Consider the following 12654-nt stretch of genomic DNA (forward strand, 5'->3'; position numbering starts at 1 on the left):
GCCCTTGTTATCAACAGCAGCCTTTTAAACTCACCTGAGCTAACAGGTATGTGCGCTGGTTACTCTGCTGCGCTTAAAATTTCTTTTTTGGTTTGCTACAATGCCTTTTCTGAAACGTTGTCTCCTTCTGCTGGAACACTGACTTCTTTCATTTAATGCCTGCAGACTATAAAAGAGAACCCAACCCAAAAAGTTTGGTTGATTAGTCTGTGGCATTCTGTTAAACTGTTGCTTATGGCGGTCTCTGTGAGCTTCTCAGCGACATTCAGCCAGCCAGGTATCCTGCCTGCAGTAGATGGAATGTGGCAATGGAACGCTGGCTGCGCGTGTCATAATAGGCTCTGAGCCTTTATATACCTGTGCACAGCAGCAGCCACCTTCAGTCTGCTGCTGGACAGCCAGCAGCAGCAGCAGCAGGAGAGGTATGTAATCAGGAGCCCTCCTGCTAAGGGTAGACAGCTGCTCGTTCCACCCCACCCCCCGCCTTAATTGGTTCTCCTCCCTTCCAACGGTGTTGAGGCGGGTGGGAACAGCAGGGGGTGAAGGTGCTGTGTTTAAAGAGGTGGAGTTATGCAGATCTAAAACGCGTGGATTGCAGCAGCAGCAAGCCGAAAAGTGCAGGCATGTAAGGGATCTAGAGGTTGACAACATGTCTTCTTAACGGGAGTCCAGGAGCTCATCTCCACAAATGGACTTTTCAGGATCCTTGGGTGGCTCCGTAGTTTGAAACCAATTCTGGTTATCGCTTCTCGGCCTTTTGGCTAAGATCAAGTGTAGTATCTGTTCTTATCAGTTTAATATCTGATACGTCCCCTATCTGGGGACCATATATTAAATGGATTTTTAGAACAGGGAGATGGAAAAAGAGCTTGCTCTGTCCACTCCACGCATTGACCTGGTATTGCAGTATCTCCAGGACCGGTGCACCCCTTCTTTAATGCAGTTTCTAAAATCAGAAAGAATTGAATTCAATGTTTTTTGTTCATTTTGCTTGTTTGTCGGATTTTGGGATGGACTCTTTGGCTTTGCTTTTCTTCTCCTCATTGGATTTTTCATGTTCAAAGTTGCAGAAGCCAGATTACAAGCTCATTTTGGTTCAACTTCAGCAACTGTGCATTGCATTGCCATGTAATGTGATGCAATGCTATCTTTCTAGCTCTCCCTTTTTACTTCCTTTTGGATAAACAGACATATTAGGCAAGCATTTTGGAGCTTTCACCTAAATAACTACAGGTGGTGAGATAAGCTGCACAATATAATTGACCTTTCAGTATATTGTTGCACACACACCATCTATTTAGCAAATGCCCTTGTTATCAACAGCAGCCTTTTAAACTCACCTGAGCTAACAGGTATGTGCGCTGGTTACTCTGCTGCGCTTAAAATTTCTTTTTTGGTTTGCTACAATGCCTTTTCTGAAACGTTGTCTCCTTCTGCTGGAACACTGACTTCTTTCATTTAATGCCTGCAGACTATAAAAGAGAACCCAACCCAAAAAGTTTGGTTGATTAGTCTGTGGCATTCTGTTAAACTGTTGCTTATGGCGGTCTCTGTGAGCTTCTCAGCGACATTCAGCCAGCCAGGTATCCTGCCTGCAGTAGATGGAATGTGGCAATGGAACGCTGGCTGCGCGTGTCATAATAGGCTCTGAGCCTTTATATACCTGTGCACAGCAGCAGCCACCTTCAGTCTGCTGCTGGACAGCCAGCAGCAGCAGCAGCAGGAGAGGTATGTAATCAGGAGCCCTCCTGCTAAGGGTAGACAGCTGCTCGTTCCACCCCACCCCCCGCCTTAATTGGTTCTCCTCCCTTCCAACGGTGTTGAGGCGGGTGGGAACAGCAGGGGGTGAAGGTGCTGTGTTTAAAGAGGTGGAGTTATGCAGATCTAAAACGCGTGGATTGCAGCAGCAGCAAGCCGAAAAGTGCAGGCATGTAAGGGATCTAGAGGTTGACAACATGTCTTCTTAACGGGAGTCCAGGAGCTCATCTCCACAAATGGACTTTTCAGGATCCTTGGGTGGCTCCGTAGTTTGAAACCAATTCTGGTTATCGCTTCTCGGCCTTTTGGCTAAGATCAAGTGTAGTATCTGTTCTTATCAGTTTAATATCTGATACGTCCCCTATCTGGGGACCATATATTAAATGGATTTTTAGAACAGGGAGATGGAAAAAGAGCTTGCTCTGTCCACTCCACGCATTGACCTGGTATTGCAGTATCTCCAGGACCGGTGCACCCCTTCTTTAATGCAGTTTCTAAAATGAGAAAGAATTGAATTCAATGTTTTTTGTTCATTTTGCTTGTTTGTCGGATTTTGGGATGGACTCTTTGGCTTTGCTTTTCTTCTCCTCATTGGATTTTTCATGTTCAAAGTTGCAGAAGCCAGATTACAAGCTCATTTTGGTTCAACTTCAGCAACTGTGCATTGCATTGCCATGTAATGTGATGCAATGCTATCTTTCTAGCTCTCCCTTTTTACTTCCTTTTGGATAAACAGACATATTAGGCAAGCATTTTGGAGCTTTCACCTAAATAACTACAGGTGGTGAGATAAGCTGCACAATATAATTGACCTTTCAGTATATTGTTGCACACACACCATCTATTTAGCAAATGCCCTTGTTATCAACAGCAGCCTTTTAAACTCACCTGAGCTAACAGGTATGTGCGCTGGTTACTCTGCTGCGCTTAAAATTTCTTTTTTGGTTTGCTACAATGCCTTTTCTGAAACGTTGTCTCCTTCTGCTGGAACACTGACTTCTTTCATTTAATGCCTGCAGACTATAAAAGAGAACCCAACCCAAAAAGTTTGGTTGATTAGTCTGTGGCATTCTGTTAAACTGTTGCTTATGGCGGTCTCTGTGAGCTTCTCAGCGACATTCAGCCAGCCAGGTATCCTGCCTGCAGTAGATGGAATGTGGCAATGGAACGCTGGCTGCGCGTGTCATAATAGGCTCTGAGCCTTTATATACCTGTGCACAGCAGCAGCCACCTTCAGTCTGCTGCTGGACAGCCAGCAGCAGCAGCAGCAGGAGAGGTATGTAATCAGGAGCCCTCCTGCTAAGGGTAGACAGCTGCTCGTTCCACCCCACCCCCCGCCTTAATTGGTTCTCCTCCCTTCCAACGGTGTTGAGGCGGGTGGGAACAGCAGGGGGTGAAGGTGCTGTGTTTAAAGAGGTGGAGTTATGCAGATCTAAAACGCGTGGATTGCAGCAGCAGCAAGCCGAAAAGTGCAGGCATGTAAGGGATCTAGAGGTTGACAACATGTCTTCTTAACGGGAGTCCAGGAGCTCATCTCCACAAATGGACTTTTCAGGATCCTTGGGTGGCTCCGTAGTTTGAAACCAATTCTGGTTATCGCTTCTCGGCCTTTTGGCTAAGATCAAGCGTAGTATCTGTTCTTATCAGTTTAATATCTGATACGTCCCCTATCTGGGGACCATATATTAAATGGATTTTTAGAACAGGGAGATGGAAAAAGAGCTTGCTCTGTCCACTCCACGCATTGACCTGGTATTGCAGTATCTCCAGGACCGGTGCACCCCTTCTTTAATGCAGTTTCTAAAATCAGAAAGAATTGAATTCAATGTTTTTTGTTCATTTTGCTTGTTTGTCGGATTTTGGGATGGACTCTTTGGCTTTGCTTTTCTTCTCCTCATTGGATTTTTCATGTTCAAAGTTGCAGAAGCCAGATTACAAGCTCATTTTGGTTCAACTTCAGCAACTGTGCATTGCATTGCCATGTAATGTGATGCAATGCTATCTTTCTAGCTCTCCCTTTTTACTTCCTTTTGGATAAACAGACATATTAGGCAAGCATTTTGGAGCTTTCACCTAAATAACTACAGGTGGTGAGATAAGCTGCACAATATAATTGACCTTTCAGTATATTGTTGCACACACACCATCTATTTAGCAAATGCCCTTGTTATCAACAGCAGCCTTTTAAACTCACCTGAGCTAACAGGTATGTGCGCTGGTTACTCTGCTGCGCTTAAAATTTCTTTTTTGGTTTGCTACAATGCCTTTTCTGAAACGTTGTCTCCTTCTGCTGGAACACTGACTTCTTTCATTTAATGCCTGCAGACTATAAAAGAGAACCCAACCCAAAAAGTTTGGTTGATTAGTCTGTGGCATTCTGTTAAACTGTTGCTTATGGCGGTCTCTGTGAGCTTCTCAGCGACATTCAGCCAGCCAGGTATCCTGCCTGCAGTAGATGGAATGTGGCAATGGAACGCTGGCTGCGCGTGTCATAATAGGCTCTGAGCCTTTATATACCTGTGCACAGCAGCAGCCACCTTCAGTCTGCTGCTGGACAGCCAGCAGCAGCAGCAGCAGGAGAGGTATGTAATCAGGAGCCCTCCTGCTAAGGGTAGACAGCTGCTCGTTCCACCCCACCCCCCGCCTTAATTGGTTCTCCTCCCTTCCAACGGTGTTGAGGCGGGTGGGAACAGCAGGGGGTGAAGGTGCTGTGTTTAAAGAGGTGGAGTTATGCAGATCTAAAACGCGTGGATTGCAGCAGCAGCAAGCCGAAAAGTGCAGGCATGTAAGGGATCTAGAGGTTGACAACATGTCTTCTTAACGGGAGTCCAGGAGCTCATCTCCACAAATGGACTTTTCAGGATCCTTGGGTGGCTCCGTAGTTTGAAACCAATTCTGGTTATCGCTTCTCGGCCTTTTGGCTAAGATCAAGTGTAGTATCTTTTGAAAAGGCAGTTTTGTCCTTGGGCTGCCCTAGTAAATTGATGCATATTACACACTGGTTTGGTGCACTTGTTAGTACGCCAGGTGGCTCATAGAGTTATCTGATGGAAAACATGGCCCTCCAGGATCGAAGTCACTAGGCTGGGTAAGTGTGAGGGCTTTGGAGCAATGTGCCCCAGGAGTAGGCGCCCTGGTGGGAGTCCAAGCTTACTGGGACTGGGAAACCCAGAAAGACTTGGCTTCGTAGCACGCCGCACCTTTGCCAATCATACTTTCTGAGCAACTTCCCCTATTCCTGGCCTCCGGGCTAGGAAGGGGAATTTTTATAAACCCGGTCGGAGGTCCGGTCAGCTTTGGGCTGAGAAACCAACACAGGCTCCAGCTCCACTAGGGTGGCAGCCTAGATGGAAGCTGGGAGCACGAAAACGGCTCTTCTCCGGCTTCGGCTAGGGAGAGCATCGGAGATCCCTGACCCTCGCTGTGGCCTTCTGGCTCGGAGGGATGGGGATGGTTTATTGGGGACCCTCTCCTCCGGGAAGGGTCCACATGAATCCTCGCCTCGTGCGCTGTTTTGGTGTGACTTCGGTCACATTTTTCAGTGCCTTGGATGCAGCTTCAATCAAAAAATCTGTTCTTATCAGTTTAATATCTGATACGTCCCCTATCTGGGGACCATATATTAAATGGATTTTTAGAACAGGGAGATGGAAAAAGAGCTTGCTCTGTCCACTCCACGCATTGACCTGGTATTGCAGTATCTCCAGGACCGGTGCACCCCTTCTTTAATGCAGTTTCTAAAATCAGAAAGAATTGAATTCAATGTTTTTTGTTCATTTTGCTTGTTTGTCGGATTTTGGGATGGACTCTTTGGCTTTGCTTTTCTTCTCCTCATTGGATTTTTCATGTTCAAAGTTGCAGAAGCCAGATTACAAGCTCATTTTGGTTCAACTTCAGCAACTGTGCATTGCATTGCCATGTAATGTGATGCAATGCTATCTTTCTAGCTCTCCCTTTTTACTTCCTTTTGGATAAACAGACATATTAGGCAAGCATTTTGGAGCTTTCACCTAAATAACTACAGGTGGTGAGATAAGCTGCACAATATAATTGACCTTTCAGTATATTGTTGCACACACACCATCTATTTAGCAAATGCCCTTGTTATCAACAGCAGCCTTTTAAACTCACCTGAGCTAACAGGTATGTGCGCTGGTTACTCTGCTGCGCTTAAAATTTCTTTTTTGGTTTGCTACAATGCCTTTTCTGAAACGTCTCCTTCTGCTGGAACACTGACTTCTTTCATTTAATGCCTGCAGACTATAAAAGAGAACCCAACCCAAAAAGTTTGGTTGATTAGTCTGTGGCATTCTGTTAAACTGTTGCTTATGGCGGTCTCTGTGAGCTTCTCAGCGACATTCAGCCAGCCAGGTATCCTGCCTGCAGTAGATGGAATGTGGCAATGGAACGCTGGCTGCGCGTGTCATAATAGGCTCTGAGCCTTTATATACCTGTGCACAGCAGCAGCCACCTTCAGTCTGCTGCTGGACAGCCAGCAGCAGCAGCAGCAGGAGAGGTATGTAATCAGGAGCCCTCCTGCTAAGGGTAGACAGCTGCTCGTTCCACCCCACCCCCCGCCTTAATTGGTTCTCCTCCCTTCCAACGGTGTTGAGGCGGGTGGGAACAGCAGGGGGTGAAGGTGCTGTGTTTAAAGAGGTGGAGTTATGCAGATCTAAAACGCGTGGATTGCAGCAGCAGCAAGCCGAAAAGTGCAGGCATGTAAGGGATCTAGAGGTTGACAACATGTCTTCTTAACGGGAGTCCAGGAGCTCATCTCCACAAATGGACTTTTCAGGATCCTTGGGTGGCTCCGTAGTTTGAAACCAATTCTGGTTATCGCTTCTCGGCCTTTTGGCTAAGATCAAGTGTAGTATCTGTTCTTATCAGTTTAATATCTGATACGTCCCCTATCTGGGGACCATATATTAAATGGATTTTTAGAACAGGGAGATGGAAAAAGAGCTTGCTCTGTCCACTCCACGCATTGACCTGGTATTGCAGTATCTCCAGGACCGGTGCACCCCTTCTTTAATGCAGTTTCTAAAATCAGAAAGAATTGAATTCAATGTTTTTTGTTCATTTTGCTTGTTTGTCGGATTTTGGGATGGACTCTTTGGCTTTGCTTTTCTTCTCCTCATTGGATTTTTCATGTTCAAAGTTGCAGAAGCCAGATTACAAGCTCATTTTGGTTCAACTTCAGCAACTGTGCATTGCATTGCCATGTAATGTGATGCAATGCTATCTTTCTAGCTCTCCCTTTTTACTTCCTTTTGGATAAACAGACATATTAGGCAAGCATTTTGGAGCTTTCACCTAAATAACTACAGGTGGTGAGATAAGCTGCACAATATAATTGACCTTTCAGTATATTGTTGCACACACACCATCTATTTAGCAAATGCCCTTGTTATCAACAGCAGCCTTTTAAACTCACCTGAGCTAACAGGTATGTGCGCTGGTTACTCTGCTGCGCTTAAAATTTCTTTTTTGGTTTGCTACAATGCCTTTTCTGAAACGTTGTCTCCTTCTGCTGGAACACTGACTTCTTTCATTTAATGCCTGCAGACTATAAAAGAGAACCCAACCCAAAAAGTTTGGTTGATTAGTCTGTGGCATTCTGTTAAACTGTTGCTTATGGCGGTCTCTGTGAGCTTCTCAGCGACATTCAGCCAGCCAGGTATCCTGCCTGCAGTAGATGGAATGTGGCAATGGAACGCTGGCTGCGCGTGTCATAATAGGCTCTGAGCCTTTATATACCTGTGCACAGCAGCAGCCACCTTCAGTCTGCTGCTGGACAGCCAGCAGCAGCAGCAGCAGGAGAGGTATGTAATCAGGAGCCCTCCTGCTAAGGGTAGACAGCTGCTCGTTCCACCCCACCCCCCGCCTTAATTGGTTCTCCTCCCTTCCAACGGTGTTGAGGCGGGTGGGAACAGCAGGGGGTGAAGGTGCTGTGTTTAAAGAGGTGGAGTTATGCAGATCTAAAACGCGTGGATTGCAGCAGCAGCAAGCCAAAAAGTGCAGGCATGTAAGGGATCTAGAGGTTGACAACATGTCTTCTTAACGGGAGTCCAGGAGCTCATCTCCACAAATGGACTTTTCAGGATCCTTGGGTGGCTCCGTAGTTTGAAACCAATTCTGGTTATCGCTTCTCGGCCTTTTGGCTAAGATCAAGTGTAGTATCTGTTCTTATCAGTTTAATATCTGATACGTCCCCTATCTGGGGACCATATATTAAATGGATTTTTAGAACAGGGAGATGGAAAAAGAGCTTGCTCTGTCCACTCCACGCATTGACCTGGTATTGCAGTATCTCCAGGACCGGTGCACCCCTTCTTTAATGCAGTTTCTAAAATCAGAAAGAATTGAATTCAATGTTTTTTGTTCATTTTGCTTGTTTGTCGGATTTTGGGATGGACTCTTTGGCTTTGCTTTTCTTCTCCTCATTGGATTTTTCATGTTCAAAGTTGCAGAAGCCAGATTACAAGCTCATTTTGGTTCAACTTCAGCAACTGTGCATTGCATTGCCATGTAATGTGATGCAATGCTATCTTTCTAGCTCTCCCTTTTTACTTCCTTTTGGATAAACAGACATATTAGGCAAGCATTTTGGAGCTTTCACCTAAATAACTACAGGTGGTGAGATAAGCTGCACAATATAATTGACCTTTCAGTATATTGTTGCACACACACCATCTATTTAGCAAATGCCCTTGTTATCAACAGCAGCCTTTTAAACTCACCTGAGCTAACAGGTATGTGCGCTGGTTACTCTGCTGCGCTTAAAATTTCTTTTTTGGTTTGCTACAATGCCTTTTCTGAAACGTTGTCTCCTTCTGCTGGAACACTGACTTCTTTCATTTAATGCCTGCAGACTATAAAAGAGAACCCAACCCAAAAAGTTTGGTTGATTAGTCTGTGGCATTCTGTTAAACTGTTGCTTATGGCGGTCTCTGTGAGCTTCTCAGCGACATTCAGCCAGCCAGGTATCCTGCCTGCAGTAGATGGAATGTGGCAATGGAACGCTGGCTGCGCGTGTCATAATAGGCTCTGAGCCTTTATATACCTGTGCACAGCAGCAGCCACCTTCAGTCTGCTGCTGGACAGCCAGCAGCAGCAGCAGCAGGAGAGGTATGTAATCAGGAGCCCTCCTGCTAAGGGTAGACAGCTGCTCGTTCCACCCCACCCCCCGCCTTAATTGGTTCTCCTCCCTTCCAACGGTGTTGAGGCGGGTGGGAACAGCAGGGGGTGAAGGTGCTGTGTTTAAAGAGGTGGAGTTATGCAGATCTAAAACGCGTGGATTGCAGCAGCAGCAAGCCGAAAAGTGCAGGCATGTAAGGGATCTAGAGGTTGACAACATGTCTTCTTAACGGGAGTCCAGGAGCTCATCTCCACAAATGGACTTTTCAGGATCCTTGGGTGGCTCCGTAGTTTGAAACCAATTCTGGTTATCGCTTCTCGGCCTTTTGGCTAAGATCAAGTGTAGTATCTGTTCTTATCAGTTTAATATCTGATACGTCCCCTATCTGGGGACCATATATTAAATGGATTTTTAGAACAGGGAGATGGAAAAAGAGCTTGCTCTGTCCACTCCACGCATTGACCTGGTATTGCAGTATCTCCAGGACCGGTGCACCCCTTCTTTAATGCAGTTTCTAAAATCAGAAAGAATTGAATTCAATGTTTTTTGTTCATTTTGCTTGTTTGTCGGATTTTGGGATGGACTCTTTGGCTTTGCTTTTCTTCTCCTCATTGGATTTTTCATGTTCAAAGTTGCAGAAGCCAGATTACAAGCTCATTTTGGTTCAACTTCAGCAACTGTGCATTGCATTGCCATGTAATGTGATGCAATGCTATCTTTCTAGCTCTCCCTTTTTACTTCCTTTTGGATAAACAGACATATTAGGCAAGCATTTTGGAGCTTTCACCTAAATAACTACAGGTGGTGAGATAAGCTGCACAATATAATTGACCTTTCAGTATATTGTTGCACACACACCATCTATTTAGCAAATGCCCTTGTTATCAACAGCAGCCTTTTAAACTCACCTGAGCTAACAGGTATGTGCGCTGGTTACTCTGCTGCGCTTAAAATTTCTTTTTTGGTTTGCTACAATGCCTTTTCTGAAACGTTGTCTCCTTCTGCTGGAACACTGACTTCTTTCATTTAATGCCTGCAGACTATAAAAGAGAACCCAACCCAAAAAGTTTGGTTGATTAGTCTGTGGCATTCTGTTAAACTGTTGCTTATGGCGGTCTCTGTGAGCTTCTCAGCGACATTCAGCCAGCCAGGTATCCTGCCTGCAGTAGATGGAATGTGGCAATGGAACGCTGGCTGCGCGTGTCATAATAGGCTCTGAGCCTTTATATACCTGTGCACAGCAGCAGCCACCTTCAGTCTGCTGCTGGACAGCCAGCAGCAGCAGCAGCAGGAGAGGTATGTAATCAGGAGCCCTCCTGCTAAGGGTAGACAGCTGCTCGTTCCACCCCACCCCCCACCTTAATTGGTTCTCCTCCCTTCCAACGGTGTTGAGGCGGGTGGGAACAGCAGGGGGTGAAGGTGCTGTGTTTAAAGAGGTGGAGTTATGCAGATCTAAAACGCGTGGATTGCAGCAGCAGCAAGCCAAAAAGTGCAGGCATGTAAGGGATCTAGAGGTTGACAACATGTCTTCTTAACGGGAGTCCAGGAGCTCATCTCCACAAATGGACTTTTCAGGATCCTTGGGTGGCTCCGTAGTTTGAAACCAATTCTGGTTATCGCTTCTCGGCCTTTTGGCTAAGATCAAGTGTAGTATCTGTTCTTATCAGTTTAATATCTGATACGTCCCCTATCTGGGGACCATATATTAAATGGATTTTTAGAACAGGGAGATGGAAAAAGAGCTTGCTCTGTCCACTCCACGCATTGACCTGGTATTGCAGTATCTCCAGGACCGGTGCACCCCTTCTTTAATGCAGTTTCTAAAATCAGAAAGAATTGAATTCAATGTTTTTTGTTCATTTTGCTTGTTTGTCGGATTTTGGGATGGACTCTTTGGCTTTGCTTTTCTTCTCCTCATTGGATTTTTCATGTTCAAAGTTGCAGAAGCCAGATTACAAGCTCATTTTGGTTCAACTTCAGCAACTGTGCATTGCATTGCCATGTAATGTGATGCAATGCTATCTTTCTAGCTCTCCCTTTTTACTTCCTTTTGGATAAACAGACATATTAGGCAAGCATTTTGGAGCTTTCACCTAAATAACTACAGGTGGTGAGATAAGCTGCACAATATAATTGACCTTTCAGTATATTGTTGCACACACACCATCTATTTAGCAAATGCCCTTGTTATCAACAGCAGCCTTTTAAACTCACCTGAGCTAACAGGTATGTGCGCTGGTTACTCTGCTGCGCTTAAAATTTCTTTTTTGGTTTGCTACAATGCCTTTTCTGAAACGTTGTCTCCTTCTGCTGGAACACTGACTTCTTTCATTTAATGCCTGCAGACTATAAAAGAGAACCCAACCCAAAAAGTTTGGTTGATTAGTCTGTGGCATTCTGTTAAACTGTTGCTTATGGCGGTCTCTGTGAGCTTCTCAGCGACATTCAGCCAGCCAGGTATCCTGCCTGCAGTAGATGGAATGTGGCAATGGAACGCTGGCTGCGCGTGTCATAATAGGCTCTGAGCCTTTATATACCTGTGCACAGCAGCAGCCACCTTCAGTCTGCTGCTGGACAGCCAGCAGCAGCAGCAGCAGGAGAGGTATGTAATCAGGAGCCCTCCTGCTAAGGGTAGACAGCTGCTCGTTCCACCCCACCCCCCGCCTTAATTGGTTCTCCTCCCTTCCAACGGTGTTGAGGCGGGTGGGAACAGCAGGGGGTGAAGGTGCTGTGTTTAAAGAGGTGGAGTTATGCAGATCTAAAACGCGTGGATTGCAGCAGCAGCAAGCCGAAAAGTGCAGGCATGTAAGGGATCTAGAGGTTGACAACATGTCTTCTTAACGGGAGTCCAGGAGCTCATCTCCACAAATGGACTTTTCAGGATCCTTGGGTGGCTCCGTAGTTTGAAACCAATTCTGGTTATCGCTTCTCGGCCTTTTGGCTAAGATCAAGTGTAGTATCTGTTCTTATCAGTTTAATATCTGATACGTCCCCTATCTGGGGACCATATATTAAATGGATTTTTAGAACAGGGAGATGGAAAAAGAGCTTGCTCTGTCCACTCCACGCATTGACCTGGTATTGCAGTATCTCCAGGACCGGTGCACCCCTTCTTTAATGCAGTTTCTAAAATCAGAAAGAATTGAATTCAATGTTTTTTGTTCATTTTGCTTGTTTGTCGGATTTTGGGATGGACTCTTTGGCTTTGCTTTTCTTCTCCTCATTGGATTTTTCATGTTCAAAGTTGCAGAAGCCAGATTACAAGCTCATTTTGGTTCAACTTCAGCAACTGTGCATTGCATTGCCATGTAATGTGATGCAATGCTATCTTTCTAGCTCTCCCTTTTTACTTCCTTTTGGATAAACAGACATATTAGGCAAGCATTTTGGAGCTTTCACCTAAATAACTACAGGTGGTGAGATAAGCTGCACAATATAATTGACCTTTCAGTATATTGTTGCACACACACCATCTATTTAGCAAATGCCCTTGTTATCAACAGCAGCCTTTTAAACTCACCTGAGCTAACAGGTATGTGCGCTGGTTACTCTGCTGCGCTTAAAATTTCTTTTTTGGTTTGCTACAATGCCTTTTCTGAAACATTGTCTCCTTCTGCTGGAACACTGACTTCTTTCATTTAATGCCTGCAGACTATAAAAGAGAACCCAACCCAAAAAGTTTGGTTGATTAGTCTGTGGCATTCTGTTAAACTGTTGCTTATGGCGGTCTCTGTGAGCTTCTCAGCGACATTCAGCCA

The 12654-nt window shown here is 45.3% G+C and overlaps 9 non-coding genes and 1 pseudogene across 9 annotated transcripts; all 10 read left to right on the plus strand.

Annotated features, from left to right (window-relative positions):
* The first annotated feature begins 741 nt into the window (after positions 1–741).
* On the plus strand, positions 742–932 carry LOC141197081 (U2 spliceosomal RNA). The gene has a single exon (XR_012269427.1). It is a non-coding gene; the product is annotated as a U2 spliceosomal RNA (small nuclear RNA).
* Positions 933–2047: 1115 nt separating this feature from the next.
* Positions 2048–2238, plus strand: LOC141197082 (U2 spliceosomal RNA). Its single transcript, XR_012269428.1, has one exon. It is a non-coding gene; the product is annotated as a U2 spliceosomal RNA (small nuclear RNA).
* A 1115-nt stretch (positions 2239–3353) lies between these two features.
* LOC141197104 (U2 spliceosomal RNA) lies at positions 3354–3544 on the plus strand. Its single transcript, XR_012269450.1, has one exon. It is a non-coding gene; the product is annotated as a U2 spliceosomal RNA (small nuclear RNA).
* A 1115-nt stretch (positions 3545–4659) lies between these two features.
* On the plus strand, positions 4660–4775 carry LOC141197196 (U2 spliceosomal RNA; annotated as a pseudogene).
* A 524-nt stretch (positions 4776–5299) lies between these two features.
* Positions 5300–5481, plus strand: LOC141197123 (U2 spliceosomal RNA). Its single transcript, XR_012269468.1, has one exon. It is a non-coding gene; the product is annotated as a U2 spliceosomal RNA (small nuclear RNA).
* Positions 5482–6593: 1112 nt separating this feature from the next.
* On the plus strand, positions 6594–6784 carry LOC141197083 (U2 spliceosomal RNA). The gene has a single exon (XR_012269429.1). It is a non-coding gene; the product is annotated as a U2 spliceosomal RNA (small nuclear RNA).
* Positions 6785–7899: 1115 nt separating this feature from the next.
* LOC141197084 (U2 spliceosomal RNA) lies at positions 7900–8090 on the plus strand. The gene has a single exon (XR_012269430.1). It is a non-coding gene; the product is annotated as a U2 spliceosomal RNA (small nuclear RNA).
* Positions 8091–9205: 1115 nt separating this feature from the next.
* On the plus strand, positions 9206–9396 carry LOC141197085 (U2 spliceosomal RNA). The gene has a single exon (XR_012269431.1). It is a non-coding gene; the product is annotated as a U2 spliceosomal RNA (small nuclear RNA).
* A 1115-nt stretch (positions 9397–10511) lies between these two features.
* LOC141197086 (U2 spliceosomal RNA) lies at positions 10512–10702 on the plus strand. Its single transcript, XR_012269432.1, has one exon. It is a non-coding gene; the product is annotated as a U2 spliceosomal RNA (small nuclear RNA).
* Positions 10703–11817: 1115 nt separating this feature from the next.
* On the plus strand, positions 11818–12008 carry LOC141197087 (U2 spliceosomal RNA). The gene has a single exon (XR_012269433.1). It is a non-coding gene; the product is annotated as a U2 spliceosomal RNA (small nuclear RNA).
* Positions 12009–12654: the final 646 nt, after the last annotated feature.

This window comes from Phyllobates terribilis, unplaced genomic scaffold, assembly GCF_046119375.1.
Source record: "Phyllobates terribilis strain yellow unplaced genomic scaffold, ASM4611937v1 Scaffold_79__1_contigs__length_6888602, whole genome shotgun sequence".
Classification (NCBI taxonomy): Eukaryota; Metazoa; Chordata; class Amphibia; order Anura; family Dendrobatidae; genus Phyllobates; species Phyllobates terribilis.